This window comes from Dama dama, chromosome 6, assembly GCF_033118175.1.
Source record: "Dama dama isolate Ldn47 chromosome 6, ASM3311817v1, whole genome shotgun sequence".
NCBI classification, from domain to species: Eukaryota; Metazoa; Chordata; class Mammalia; order Artiodactyla; family Cervidae; genus Dama; species Dama dama.
In genome coordinates, this window is record NC_083686.1 from 6,941,511 (window position 1) to 6,955,299 (window position 13,789).

The 13,789-nt window shown below is 42.2% G+C and overlaps 1 protein-coding gene across 1 annotated transcript in view; it reads right to left on the minus strand.

The window, feature by feature from the left end:
* Positions 1-13,789, minus strand: part of C1QTNF7 (C1q and TNF related 7) — a 118,922-nt gene that overhangs the window by 74,815 nt on the left and 30,318 nt on the right. The gene's annotated exons all lie outside the window — the stretch shown is intronic.

Genomic DNA, 13,789 nt, shown 5'->3' on the forward strand with positions numbered 1-13,789 from the left:
CATCAAGGAAGAAAGCAATTGCACTATATGATGGATTTTTATAAACCTGGCCCACATTACACTCTTCTCTTCTTGTGATGCTCATGTTCCACCAATATTACTTTCTGTGCTAGAAGAAGCCATCAGGTGACTTGGAAGGAGGAGAATATAGGTTGGAAAATGGGATGGAGCATGGAGAAAACTTTTGATTTGGAAAATCAGGTCAAGATCAGATGACAAGATGGAGCAAAGTTTAACATTTGCCATGGAAAGGACACTGGTTCTGAAATCAGAAAAGCAGGGCTTGGCCACTGCCTCTCACACTTGCCAGCCATGGTTGGTGGTGGTGGTTTAGTTGCTAAATTGTGTCTGACTCTTTGAGACCCCATGGATTGTAGCCTGCCAGGCTCCTCTGTCCATGGAATTTCCCAGGCAAGAATACTGGGAGTGGGTTGCCATTTCCTTCTTGGGGGGATCTTCCCAACCCAGGGATCCAATCCATACATCCTGCTTGGCAGGCAGATTCTTTACCACCAAGCCACCCTGGAAGCCTTACTAGCCATGGGAACCTCATTTAACTATTTGAAACCATACTTCCATCCCTGAGGACACAATCCCTCTTCACTGTGCTCCCCTCCGTAGGCTGCGGTGAGATTCAAATGAGGTCTTCACTGAGCTGCTACATATCAGCCTGTCTAGGCTTTGAAATCGGAAAGCAGTGTTTGCCAGTGTCCAACACAGCACTTCACAGAGAATACATTGACAATGGTGTGGTCCCATAGTCACATCCCATTCATCTATGGGATCAGTTCACACTCCTTACCGCCTGGGACCCCGGGCCCTTGACTTTTTGTTTTTCTCCTTTTCAGGAGTATATTTCTCCTTTCCCCCCATCGTCCCATCTCTTGACGCTTGTCTCCCCGTGCTGGCCACTACTTGTTTTCTTAGAGTCTAAGTGTCTCCATTTCACATGCAACAGTAAGAATAAAAACAAGGAGAAAACATTTCTGCTCAACCACATAGGAAAGCATCATCTGTAGTCTTGACCCAGATTGGATCTTTATTTTGGAAGTCATCACAGCCAAACACCAAATGAATTGAGGCTTCCCTTGTGGCTCAGCTGGTAAAGAAACTGCCTGCAATGTGGGAGACCTAGGTTTGATCCCTGGGTTTGGAAGATCCCCTGGAGACAGGAAAGGCTACCCACTCCAGTATTCTGGCCTGGAGAATTCCATGAACATATGGTCATGGGGTCGCAAAGAGGGGACATGACTGAGCAACCTTCACTTTCATGTCTGCCTTTGAAAATGCTCAAGCCTGAAACCAGCTCAAGTTTAATGATTACACTCACTGCTTTTGCCCTTTCATAAATCCATTCGTTGGATGTCACTGTAGTTATGATTTATACTCGATGATCTGTTAAGAGCAAGTTTCTAATGGAGACTTGTTTTAGTTGGCTTTGGCTGCCATAACAAAATTTCATAGGCTAGTGGCTTCAACAACAGAATATTTAAAAAATTTTCTTTATTAATTTGTTTTTGGCTCTACTGGGTTTTTGTTGCTGTGTGCTAGCTTTCTCTAGTTGTGACAAGCGGGGCATACTCTCTAGTTGCAATGCATGAGCTTCTCATTTAGGTAGCTTCTCTTGTTACAGAGCATGGGTGCTAAGGGCTGGCTTCAGCAGCTGTGGTGCTCAAGCTTAGTTGCTCTGAGGCACTGGGGGTCTTTCCACTCTAGAGTTTGAACCTATGTCCCCTGCATTGGCAGGTGGACTCTTAGCCTCTGGACTACAAGGGAAGTCCAACAATTGACAATGTAAATTGACAACTGACATTCCAGCTCAAGAGGCTGGAAACTTGAGATCAAGGTACCCGCATGGTCGGGGTCTCATGGGAACCCAGCTGTAGTTGCAGATGGCTGCCTCTTCCTGTGTCTGCTCACAAAAGGGGAGAGGGAGAGGCCTTGCTCTCTCTCTCTCCTCTTATAAGGCTGCAGTACTTTTGGATCAGCTCCCCCATCCAGCCCTTATGACCTCATTTAACCTTAATTACCTCCTAAAGACCTATCTCCAGATACGCCAGATACAGCCACATTGGAGGTTAGGGCTTCAGGGTGTAAATTGCGGGAGGGGTGGTGGTGGGTATATTCAGTGCCTATGGAACCTGGAGAAAGTGAGAGAAGAGAGCGAACATTTATTGAGTCCTTACTGGTGAGAAGTGGAATATTTCAAGAAATAAAATATTTCTTGCAGTATCAGTTAACAAAGATGTCAGTCATCAGGGTAAGCTGGTGAGCCCTGCGGGAAATCAGAAAGGAGAAGAATACCTGCTATCTGGCAACCATCAGATGCAGCCACTCCCAATGGTGAGCCCTGAGGAAACTCAGGATGCGAAAATACAGGATACTGGCCCCAGATAACTGAGGTGAATATCCAAGGAATGATTTCAGTGAGCCCAGACTCCTGCCCATCTTCCCATGAATAGATAAGCACTAAATTCTTTAACTTGACATATCTGGTTTCAGATTAATTAATGGTAATCTTTCGATGTTCCCAACTATTTACACTTTGAGGCAAAACTCTAATATATCCTAACTCCTCCCCTCACCTCCTCAGAGCAGTTTCTCAGAGCTGCCTGAAACACTGGCTTCAGTTCTCATTTTATCTCATGAAACTTAACTTGCAACTCTCATGTTGTACAAATTTTTTCAACACTGGATGCAATGTCCTGCTTGTTTCTAGTCTCAGCCAATCCTCACAACAACTATGAGATGTCATAGCACCTTTTCCAAGGTCACAAAGCTAAGAAGTTGGCTGTGTCCAAGTGTGAACTCGTAACCAAAGCCTTGCCTTTTCCATGACACATTCTGCCTCCATCTCTTTTTCTCTCCTTGAATCAGAGCCATGAACCTCCATTTCTTCTTCCTGCAAGTTCCCAGCTCAGTTGCCTGGAAAGACGACATTGTCACCCACAGCATTCTGAGAAGGACAGCAGTGTAGAGGCAGCTCTGAGGATTCTCTCGGGGTCCCTGTGGAGTTTAAACTGACAGCTCTGGAAAGCCTGCCCAGAAGGTTCTTTCTCTTTCTTCTCAGCCTCCTTTATGTTGATACTTAAAAAAAATAAATAAATAAATTGGCTGCACCAGGTCTTAGCTGGTGGATGCAGGATCTAGTTCCCTGACCAGGGATTGAACCTGGCTCCTCTGCATTGGCAGTGTAGAGTCTTAAATACTAGACCACCAGGGAAGTCCCTAGATTGATACATTTTTTTCCTCATCATTTCAAACTCAACTTGTGTTCCTCCCTCCAGGATGCTTTCTTTGACTTGCCCTTCACCTGTCTTAGCTCTCCCTTACTGTCTCTTATATATTATCCTAAATTGCCCTTTCATGATTTTTTTCCTTTTGTAAAACTTCATAAATGTTGCTTCATAGATGTAGTAGTTCTAAGATAACATTTGTAGTTCTAAGTAGCTCTAAGATGATCTGCATAACGTTTGTCCTCCTACTGGCTTGTAAACTCCCTGAGAGCAGCAGGGTTTTGCCCCCTGAAGTATCTGTAGCCATTAGAACTCTGACATGAAGACCAACACGGTAGGAAAAGGTGACTAAAGGAAAGTTACTGGTAGAAAGAAGCTACCAGATTCATTTACGGCTGTGTGACTGGCATGTATATGCCTGAGACAGAGCTCCTACTAATTGAGACCTTTATTAAGTCCTCTGCCTACCACCAACTTTATTCTTCTCCTTTTTATTTTGCATGGGGGTGCTAGATTTGGCTGACCAAGGGTTAAGTCCTGAGAGTTGGGAGAGGTGGCTGAGGAACAGGTCTTGGTGTGCTGGTCAACTCTGGACTCTTCCCAGGGGCAGCACATCTGGGGATGCCTGTTTATATCTTATTAGACTCAGTCTCTTTCAGGAAAAAGAGGAAGCAACATCTTGGTGGAACAGAGTATGAAGAGGCACAGAGCCCTCCAGGAGAAATTTATACCAGCTAAAGAAGGCACATACACAAAGACATGAAAAGATGGTGCTTTTTCTTTAGAGAACTACAAAGCGCACACTTTTACTGGTGAGTTGCATGGAAATGTGATCATGTAAATAAAAGAGTTAGATGAATATTCAGTGTTTTCATTATTATCTGTTTCTATTTCAGCATGGTTTGGTGGGTGAGTAAAGGCGTTCTTGTGGAATTGTTTTATAAACTGGAAAAATCCTATGAAAACTTGCTTATTATAATTTCTTTTGGGTGAAGATAGCTTAGAGAAGAAACCAAGAAACTATACTGGGAACTTGACTTATTTATGAATTTATTTTATTTATAAACTGAAAATTTTGTCTAATTTTTTTTTCTAATCCCCTTTTCAAAGACTAGATTATCAATCTATGGATCTATGGCATCTGTTGTTATAAATATCAGTGGTCTGGGATGTGTGCTCTCAGCTTGGCATCATCCACCCCTGGACCTTTCTACTCATACATCAGTGTGGCTTCTTAGCAATCCTGCCCTTCTGGGTTTCCAGCAAAACAGCATGTTCTTTCTCCAAGCTGGTTCCACAGCCCCCTTGTAAAAAAAACGTTTTTTATTTATAAATAATTATACACAAATCAGTGTATATACTATACTAACATACTATGCAATAATCAATGTTATTATAAGTAACTAATGTAAAGCAATCACTTACAATGATGATTTTAATTCAGAGGAAGTTAGAGAAAGCTGCATAAAAACCCAAATAAAACAAAAACTAGTCTCCCTTAATAGGGACATCTTGCATGTATATGTGCTCAACTGCTCAGTCGTGTCCGACCCTTTGCGACCCTGTAGCCCACCAGGCTCCTCTGTCCATGGGATTATCCAGGCAAGAATCCTGGAGTGGTTTGGCATGCCCTCCTCCATGGGAACTTCCCAATCCAGGGACTGAACCTACGTCTCCTGCATCTCCTGCATTGCAGGTGGATTCTTTACCCACTGAGCCACTTGGGAAGCCCAAGGACATCATATATCACTGTAATAGGATATCACAACTGAAAATTGGCATCAGTGCAACAATATTAACTAGACTAAAGAACTTATGCAGAGCATAGCTTTTCTCATGGATTCGTTTGCATATTGTATAGTCCAGTGAAATTTGACCCTACATATAGATTCTCTACAGTTCTTTCAATGATTGTTTAAGACTAGGATTTCTCATCCTAAATTCCTACCTGGAGTGATTTTTCCCAATTGGTTGTGATTGGTTTGATGGATAATTTTCTAGTTTTATTTCATAGTTAAAGCCTTGTGGTTAAGTTTTATTTCTTACATTCCATTATGTTCATTCATATACTCAACTAAAATGTTTTTCATTGGGGTACCACCTCACACTGGTCAGAATGGCCATAATTAAAAAGTCTACAAATAACAAACACTGGATAGAGTGTGGAAAAAGGAAAAGCTCCTACACTGTTAGTGGGAATGTAAATTAGTGCAGCCACTGTGGAAAACTGTACAGAGGTTCCTCAGAAAACTGAAAATATGATCCAGCAACACCACTTCTTGCATATATCCATACAAAACTATAAATCTAAAAGATACATGCACCCCTATATTCATAGCATCTCTGTTCACTGTATATATGTGAACCTGAACCACTTTACTATACAGCAGAAATTAACACATTTTTTAATTGATTAATGTTTAAACTGGAGGATAATTGCTGTACAATGTAGTATTTGTTTTCATTTTACAACAATGCGAGTCAGTTACATACATATAATTATATCCCCTCCCTCTTGAACCTCTCTCCCACCCCACCATTTCACCCCTCTCGGTCATCACAGAGCACCAGGCTTGGCTCCCTGTAACACAACCTTGCAAATTAACCATACTTCAGGAAAAAATACTGCTCAATGGTAGTTTTTTTCTGCCTGTTTTTCTATCCATTGTCTTTGCCCAGGGCATTGTCACATTACATCATTTACTGCAATGAACTTTCAGCTATCAAATAGCTGAGAAAAGAAGAGAAGTGAAAGGCAAAGGAGAAAAGAACAGATATGCCCATCTGAATGCAGAGTTCCAAAGAAGAGCAAGGAGAGATAAGAAAGCCTTCTTAAGTGGATGCTACTATGCATGAGCCCTAATGAACTGCATTGGCTATATCATCTTGGTCTAACTAATTAGAAAAGTAAAGTTGTAGGAAAATTTTTTGTAAACAAATGGTACGAGTGGTACTACATAATGACAAAAATTGTGAAAGTACTGTGATGGCTGTTATTTGGAAAATCCAAATGTAGTGGAAGTCCCAAGGCTGTGATCCTGATCTGTAGGTGGAAGCCCTGTCATGAGGGACCATTTGGATTTGCTTCCAAAATTGGAGTTAATTCTTTAGAACTTCAGCACTTTAATAAGGACAACAAAACTCTCATTCCTTGCCAAAGTTTAATTGAGAAGGCTCTGTTTTCCCCAATGATAGCTCTCCTTCAAAGACTAGACATTGCTTTCTTCTTAAGCTTACTTTTAAGGTTTTGATTGAAGACATTCAAATGCAGGCCTGGCTTCAAAGCATAGTTTGTAACCAAGAAGGATTTCCTGGTTTACATTGCTTAATTAATGATAATATTGATTTGAAAGAAGAAAGAGTTCCCAAATCTCAGCAGTTTCCATTAGTGGTAGATGTAACCCCTGTGTAAACAGATAAACCAAAATGTCCCTTGAAAGAATTCAGTCTCAAGCTCCTTATTTCACAAGCGTCACCCTCTTCTTTGCTTTGCTTCCCCCACCCCTGGTTTTTTCATTCTTCACATTCAGCATCATGACCATGATAGCTAAGCCAGTCCATGGTAATTGCACATGTACTGCTTGTCCTAACCAACAGTGAAGTTTCCACTTACTTAGTGGATTAACCACGATAAATGTATTTACTGAGGTTGGCATGTTTTAGTCAAACAACACATAGCAGCTCCTTTGAAGATCAGAAGCAAAATCTAAATCACATGTTATTTGAAAGGTGACTATATTGCCAAACAAGAAAGGAAAAGAAAAAGAAGAAAATAAGAGATAGAAGGGAGGAAGATCAGAAAGAAGGAAGGTGGGAACAAAGGAAAGAAAGAAAGGGAAGAGGAAAGGGGGAAAGGAAAACACTAAAGAAAATGAAGAAAGCAGAAAGGGAACACAAAGAAAAGGGGGCAGACCCTGTAACTTTAAATAAAATTTAAAGTTGCATTTTCCATGGGACTATTTACCTACAATTTCAATGGGTTTGGATGTACCACGCACATCATTCTTCTATTGATGCAAGAACTAATAAACTGACTTAACAGGGCTTCCCTGGTGGCTCAGATGGTAAAGAATTTGCCTGCAATGCAGGAGACCATCTGCAATGCAAGAGACTCAGGTTCGAGCCCTGGGTTGGGAAGATACCCTGGAGTAGGGCATGGCAACTCAGTCCAGTATTCTTGCTTGGAAAATTCCACGGACAGAGAAACCTGGTGGGCTACAGTCCATGGGGCTCCAAAGAGTTGGACACGATTGAGTGATTGAGCATGCATGCACACAAGAAATATTCCACTGTGTATGTACCAACAAGACCTCAACCGCAGCTAAGATTTACACTTTACAAGTGCCATCTTGGAATAGGGTGACCAGCTGTCCGGGCTTTCCTGGGACCGTGGAGATTCCCCAGATGTGGGAGTTTCCATTTTAAACCAAGGATAGTCCAGATGAACTGAGATGTTTTGCTTGGGCCTGAGGAATTTTCCAGGGTGTGAAATTTAGAGTGTTAATACCAAGAAAGTCCTGGGCAAATTGAGAAAAGTTGATCACTTTGTCTTACATCTCTGATTACAGTGTAGGAAACTCTCCAGTTAATTTTAGTGCATCTTCTGGTTGCCAGCGTCTGTACTAAGTGTTGTATATACTGTAGTGGACCTTTTCCCCCTGCCTGCCTAGCACTTTGGGATGCTTTGGGAGCTGCTTCCCTATCTTCTGTGGCTATAATCAGGCTTTGTGCATCGGTCCCTTTGCTCCCATCATCTCTCTGGAAGTGAGAAAGTCAACCAGATGGACCAAGCCTAGTAGTTGGCACCTCACACTATGGAAATGGCAATTAGTTGAGGATTGAACATGTCACACAAGAAAGACAGCCTTTGGGACAGAACAGTTCCTTTTGCTTTTGGTGAAGACTGTCTTTGGTCATCCTGCCCATCATGTATGACAAAGTCAACAGATGTGAAAGAAGTGGAGCAGCAGAGAGAATGGGGATACAGAGCATCCTTTGTGCCCCTGGATCCTGCCATGCCTGAAGCCGACACCATTCCTAGATTGTCCAATTTTATGAGCTAATGCATTCTCTCCCCCTTTAAAGACATTCTAGCTTTATTGATGTATAATTGACCAATAAAATCAAAAGACATTTACAGTGTACACTACGGTGATTTGGTATATATTCCGTTTTCTAAAGCTAGTCTGAGGTGGGTGCCTGTCGCATATAACAACAGAGCTGTGACTCATAAACTTACATGGACTTAGTCTTCTATTCTGGATTCGGTCCTGTGACACAGGTATAAGATGAACCGTATGAGATCATGAATATTTGATTTCTCTTGACTTCAAATATGGCAATTTCTCTTGGTTCAATTTAAGTATTTTCATTTTACAGATAAGGAAAAAACTCAGTGGTGGTTAGTATGCCTCCTGTTGCACATTTATTCTATAGCAGACCTGGAATCAAATCCAAGTCTGTTTGGTTCTAAAGTACATGAATACATTTTCAGTTGTTTATGCTGCCAGACAAAGAGAAATCTCTTGAGAGTTGCCCTTTGCTACCTAACAGATGCCTTGAAAAGACGCTTATGTTGTGACTCATGCCCTGTGTGTATGAAGCTGTATGTGGTGCCAAACACCTACTTTCTGAGTCCCAAGTTTGTTTCACTGAATATATTGGAAAGAGAGGTCAGATACCTAAAGGTATCAAGAAAGATAGAAATCCCATTCTACACTGGTGTGAATTTACATTCTGGTATGGATAAAGCTCCAGGAGACCACATATCAGATTTCCTCCAGCTTTGGTTTTCACTGACAATCAAGAGACGCAATTTTTGACAAAGGAAAAATTCTTTACCCATTCTACAGAGGTTGCCTAATTGCTTCCCATAACTCAAAGCTAATGCATTTGTCATGCACTCGTCAGTGAGATAAGCATTCTGGTTATTTTCTTTTATCGTAGGCACCCTGTGTGTTTGCCTGCTGGTACAACAGAACGATGCTTGCCCGGAAAACATTTCTTTCCATGGTGGTGTTCTGCCTGATCTAAAAACCTCCAAGCAGGATTTGGAGAAGCCCCTGTGTCACTTTTTATTATATGTGAGGTTATCACAATTCAGGATTGTCTGTTAATTTTAACAAATTCTGAAAACAAACCTTGTTAGAGCATGGATGCTATTCTATAGTAACTGCCTTTGACATTATCTGCTGATCGTCTCTTTTGCATGAATTTCCCTCCCTCACTACCTGGGGCTTCCCACGTGGCACTAGTGATAAAGAATCTGCCTGCCATTGCAAGAGATGCGGCTTGGATTCCTGGGCCAGGAGGATCTCCTGGAGGAGGGAACGCCCACCCGCTCCAATATTTTTGCCTGGAAAATTTTCCACTGATTGACGAACCTGGCAGGTTACAGTCCATGGGGCCGCAAAGAGCCAGACACAACGGAGTGATGGTACACACTACCTGGCCGTGGGCTGTAGTCATCAGCTACTGCAGCTCTAATGCTGAAGCCTGATAAGCAACCTCAGAACAAGCCTTTCTCTTTTCTCATCACGGCAGGTTTGAAACGCCCAAGCTTACAGAGCTGGCAGACGATGAAACAGATTCACTCGTTCAACAGACAACACTGAGCTCCTACTAAGTGCCAGTCAGGAGAAGATGCTGATTAAAAACCCAACCCAAAGCTATTTATGTCATAGCTGATGAAGTTACAAGTGAAAACAATATCATGATGGCTCTGGAGAGAAAATTCAAAAGAGAGACTATATCAAGCAGGAAAAGATCTGACATGATCTAATAAAGTCAGCAGTACTGTGTTTGCCAGAAGTTGGGGATATGGAAACACTGGCCAGAACAGCAGCCTGAGTTAGATCATAGCAAGAACAATTAGACAAATGCAAATATTAAAGCACTCCAAGAGGAAGCTGGTACTGCATTTCTAATTTCATTTGCAAGAGCGGACAAAGAGAAGGGAAATATTTGAAATCATTTTTGAATGTCTCTTCTGTGCCAGGCATTGTCACATGAGAAAAAGTCACGTGGAGATCTTCTGATAAAAATGCGCGTCATTTCACATTTTACATCTCTCTGGATATCATTTTCTTTAGGTCTAATGTAAGAATATCGTTCTTTCCTTCTTAGCATTGTGTTGCTGTTGTTCAGTTGCTATATCGTGTCTGACTCTTTGTGACCCCATGGACTGCAGCACACCAGGCTTTCCTGTCCTTCACTATCTCCCGGAGTTTGCTCAAATTCATGTCCATTGAGTCAGTGATGCTATGCAATCATCTCCTCCTGTCGCCCCTTCTCCTCTTGCCTTCAGTCTTTCCCAGCATCAGGGTCTTTTCCAATGAGTTGGGTCTTTGCATCAGGTAGCCAAAGTATTGGAACTTCAGCATCAGCATTGTCTTAGTTTGTGTCTAACACATTGCAGATCTCTGATAAATGGTAGTCCTCTTGGCAAACTCTTAGTTGATTCCCAATGTTGATTTTGCTATTCTTTTTTTTACTAACAGTGCCCTTGTCTGCTTGGGGGAGGCAATGGCACCCAGTGATACCCATCTTCCCAGACTCCCTGTGACCAGGGAAGGTCATGTGACCCACCCAGGAGGAACAATGGTGCATACGCAGGGGTTGATGGAAGAGGTTGCCAGGAAACCTCCTGAAGGAGAAAGACAGCTGGTGCCACCTGTTCAGATTTTGCTCTTTGTATTTTGCCTTCACGCAGAAGGCAGTCATGACGTTGATGTAGATTTGACCTTTTGTGATCGTGAGAAGGTGTTCCATGGGCCAAGATGGAAGAGCGGAAAGGCAGTAGGAACCTGGGTCTCTGATGACCTTGTGAAACCATTGTACCAACCCTTGACTGCATATCTCCAAACTCACTTCGGTTTGAAAAGAGGAGAAGCATAAGCAAGCCACTGTTGAGTCAGGTCACTGAAGTTGCGTTTCTGTTCCATGAAATCAAACATTTTCTAATGGCGCAGCTTTTCTGCCCCTCCTTGTCCTGTTCTGCATATGGATGACCTTCACATTTGTGTATTGTACTTCATAGTTGCAAAAGATGTTGCCTCTCTTTGAACAAACTTTCTGGAATAGCTCATTTTTCCTTCTAGATGAGGCATTATTTGGCTGCAATATAACAGAATTCTGCTTGAAAGAAAACAGCAATTAAACATGACTTTTTTTTAAAACCAGCCATCCAATACACAATCACGATAGCCTACAAAAACGGCTCCAACCTGGCTAAATGACTGGGCTGGGCTTGGTTTTGCCAACCATGGCAACATCAGAGAAAACATAAAAAAAAATCAGAATTTAAAATAAAATAGGACATCCAATGGAACTGATATAAGCCAAGAATTTGTGAGGCTTCTTTTGAGACTTGCACTCCTGTAGCTTCAGCAGTGAAATTTGATAGAAGAAAAGCAAAGACTTTCAGGGCAGAGAATCCAGGTTCAAATCCCCACCAAGTTACTTACCAGCTGTAGAATTTGACAGAAGCTTTTTCCTTGTGGCTCAGCTGGTAAAGAATCTATCTGCGATGCGGGAGATTTGGGTTTGATCCCTGGTTTGGGAAGATTCCCCTGGAGAAGGGAACGGCTACCCACTCCAGTATTCTGGCTTGGAGGTCGCAAAGAGTCGGACACGACTGAGCGACTTTCACATTCACATTTCATCTGTTTAGACTTTAGTTTTTCCCATTGCAAAATTGCGATGATACTGATGACAAGAGCAACAATGAAAATACCTCCGTAAAGAGTTGATAGAAAAGTAAGGGGAAGTATGTGAAAGGTATCTGTATGTACTAAAATATGACGCCAGCTTTCATTGCTACTGAGAGGTGAAAAGATATATTAAGTGTGGAATAGCACCAAAATTGTCTCGTTGCCTTCTGGCATGGATGCAAGGTCTAGAGGGGGTGAAGCTGAGATGCTGAAGGATATATGGAGTGCAGATTCTCTGTTGAAAGTGAGCAGGGCAGGCAGGTCTTGCATGGTTATAATTAAATGTTTCTTGCAAACATAGGCATCAATCATTAATGTCAGTAGGGAAAGGAAGGAAGAAAACGATCATCTTTGAGCACTTATTATGGCACTTTGGTGGGGCTTCCCTGATGGCTCAAGCTATAAGGCGTCTGGTTGCCAATGCAAGAGACCCAGGAAACTTGGGTTCGATCCCTGGGTTGGAAAGATTCCCTGGAGGAGGCAATGGCAACCCACTTCAGTATTCTTTTTTAAAAAATTAATTTATTTTAATTGGAGGTTAATTACAATATGGTAGTGGTTTTTGTCATACATTGACATGAATCAGCCACTGGTGTAGTGTGTCCCCCATTCTGAAACCCCCTCCCACCTCCCTCCCCAACCCATCCCTCAAGGTTGTCCCAGTGTACTGGCCCTGAGTGCCCTGTCTCAGGCGTCGCACCTGGACTGACGATTCATTTCACATATGGTAATGTACATGTTTCAATGCTATTCTCTCAAATCATCCCACCCCCGCCTTCTCCCACAGAGTCCAAAAGTCTGTTCTTTATATCTGTGTCTCTTTTGCTGTCTTGCATATAGGGTCATCGTTACCATCTTTCTAAATTATATATATATGTGTTAATATAGTTTATTGGTATTTTTCTTTCTGACTTACTTCACTCTGTATAATAGGCTCCAGTTTCATCCACCTCATTAGAACTGATTCAAACGTGTTCTTTTCAATAGCTGAGTAATATTCCATTGTGTATATGTACCACAGCTTTCTTATCCATTGGTCTGCCGATGGACATCTAGGTTGCTTCCATGTCCTGGCTATTATAAACAGTGCTGCGATGAACATTGGGGTGCACGTGTCTCTTTCAGATCTGGTTTCCTCGGTGTGTATGCCCAGCAATGGGATTGCTGGGTCATATGGCAGTTCTAATTCCAGTTTTTTAAGGAATCTCCACACTGTTCTCCATAGTGGCTGTACTAGTTTGCATTCCCACCAACAGTGTAAGAGGGTTCCCTTTTCGCTGCACCCTCTCCAGCATTTATTGTTTGACTTTTTGATAGCAGCCATTCTAACTGGCGTGAGATGATACTTCATTGTGGTTTTGGTTTGCATTTCTCTGATAATGAGTGATGTTGAGGATCTTTTCATGTGTTTATTAGCCATCTGTATGTCTTCTTTGGAGAAATGTCTGTTTAGTTCTTTGGCCCATCTTTTGACTGGGTCGTTTATTTTCCTGGTATTGAGCTGCATGAGTTGCTTGTATATTTTTGAGATTAATTCTTTGTCAGTTGCTTCATTTGCTATTATTTTCTCCCATTATGAAGGCTGTCTTTTCACCTTGCTTATAGTTTCCTTCGTTGTGAGAAAGCTTTTAAGTTTAATTCGGTCCCATTTGTTTATTTTTGCTTTTATTTCCATCACTCTGGGAGGTGGGCTATAGAGGCTCCTGCTGTGATTCATGTCAGAGCCACTCCAGTTTTCTCGCCTGGAGAATCGCATGGACAGTGGGGCCCGGCCGGCCGTGGTCCGTGGTGTTGCAGAGTCAACGTGACTGAAGTGGTTGAGTACACAGTGACACACACACC